The following is a 2354-nucleotide window of genomic DNA, read 5'->3' as shown; positions in this document are numbered from 1 at the left end:
TGCATATCATTAGCATCATGGATATTCAAGGAGTTCATACTAACAACATTGCAATCATGCTCATCATATAAAAACATTCTATGGATTTCTTCTTCTAGCACTTGAGCACAATTATCCTTTCCATCATACTCACGAAAGATATTAAAAAGGTGAAGAGTATGAGAGAAACTCAACTCCATTTTTTTTGTAGTTTTCTTTTATAAACTAAACTAGTGCTAAAACAAGAAACAAAAAGATTCGATTGCAAGATCTAAAGATATACCTTCAAGCACTCACCTCGCCAAAAAAAAGAACTTAGTGACGGAGTGTGAGAACCCTTTACCTAGCCTCCCTGGAAACTATGCCAGAAAAGAGCTTGATGTCTACTACACAACCTTCTTCTTGTAGACGTTGTTGGGCCTGCAAGTGCACAGGTTTGTAGGACAGTAGAAAATTTCCCTCAAGTGGATGACCTAATGATGCGGGACGCCTCGGAAACGATCTTTCACGGTGCCAAAGAACTCACAAGGAGCAGCAACAAACTCACTCGATACTTGTTTCAACAGACTTTGTTTCTCTCAAGTAGCAAGAACAAGAGGAAACACTCTCATATATATTGCAGCGGATAACTAGCTGGGTTTACAAGGATGCAACCCAAACCATGAAGCTTGTGAACCTATGAAGAATCACAAGAGGGAACCACAAGGATCCTATATGAATTGAGGACAGGCCCTCCAATCCACACACACGAGCTAACACTCAACGATACTAGTGCTCACAGCACAACACAACCTCACCGGCTGTCTACAAACGTAAACTCAGAAATCTCATTCCCCCTCACGTGGAACAGCTGGGGAGTATTTATACTAGAAGCACCCACTAGTTAGGTGTGAAAACAACTCAAAAAGAAGGGTAAATTCGTGAGCCCCAAGCTGTAGCAGGAGCAAACTTGTTGAGCCTTGCGCTGTAATAAATTCCTGGACAGCTTGCATGGAAACTTGCACAACTTTTGACTCAAGACCTCAAATGATGCACCGTTTTTTGAATGAAAGCTGACTTCTAAGACCATCTTTTCCAGCCTCTATAAAGTGATAGAGACTTCCAGAATTAATTAGGTTTAGGTGGGAAGTTGCAGCTGGAAATCTGATGTGTCATTTCTCCCAAAATTGGCACCGGAAGCTTCCCAACTAAGATAATGGTTTTGCCCTTGTCTTCCTTTGGATGCTCTAATGGTTCAGCATTTGTGCTAGCATTAACCTCACTCTTGGATGCCTTGGTCATGATCTGGTCGACATCATCCTCCCTTCCTTCAAACAAAACCGTCCTCGGTTTTGAGGTATTCTTTTTGGGCTTCTTCACTTGTGGGAATTGCTCAACCTTGAGTACTTGATCCACCATAGGTTCCAATACATGGTTCACTCCTTGATGCATGAAAGAATACTTGTTAGACCTCCCATGGTGAGTAGCATCATGACCAAACTGCCACGGTCTTCCCAAAAGAAGATGACAAGCTTGCATTGGCACCACATCACATACCACTTTGTCCACATAACTTCCCACTGAAAATTGCACCCTAGCACGATGCGTAATCTTCAGCTTACCAACACCATTCAGCCACTTCACATAATATGGCTGGGGCTGCCTCCATGTTGATATCCCAAGAGCATGCACAAGATCACTACTAATGATGTTGTTGTAGCTGCCTCCATCGATGACCACCTTGTAGTTTTTGTCCTTGATCTTGCAAATGGATTGGAACACATTTTATCGCTGGCCCTTCTCAAAAGTAGGAGCATCATCATGAGCCACTTTGCGAACCATGAGATTAACACCATCACCTCCATCTGAACTCAGAGGTGCTCCGGTCTCAAAAGTACAATAATTTGCATCTTTCTTCTTAGATTCAGATTTGTCACTTCAGTCATCGGTGACATATCCATCATTTGTGAGTAAAACCTTCTTCAGATTAGGACAATCCTTCTTGAAGTGACCTATACCCTTGCATGTATGGCACTGAATATTACTAATGCGAGTGGCAGGAGTATTGGAAGATTCAACCTTTGATGCATTAGCTTCTTTTGTAGTTATCTTGTTGTGTGAGCGAAAATTTGCAGCGACACTTCCGTCTACTTCTCGCCGAGCTGAACCTCTCCAAGTGCTTGATGTATAGGTTTGGCTGCGATTTTGGCGACGCTTCAGCTGCTGCTCTACACGAATAGCTTGATGCACAAGTTCTTGCAAATCTTGATATGTAACCATCTCTATCCTTTCTTGCACATCTTCATTCAGTCCATGAAAGAATCTTGACATTGTGGCCTCCTCTAGCTCATTCACCGTTGTCCTAATCATCAAAATATCCATCTCTTTATAGTACT

The sequence above is a fragment of the Triticum dicoccoides genome, chromosome 3B, assembly GCF_002162155.2.
Source record: "Triticum dicoccoides isolate Atlit2015 ecotype Zavitan chromosome 3B, WEW_v2.0, whole genome shotgun sequence".
Taxonomy (NCBI): domain Eukaryota; kingdom Viridiplantae; phylum Streptophyta; class Magnoliopsida; order Poales; family Poaceae; genus Triticum; species Triticum dicoccoides.
Note: the sequence above shows the minus strand (reverse complement) of the source record.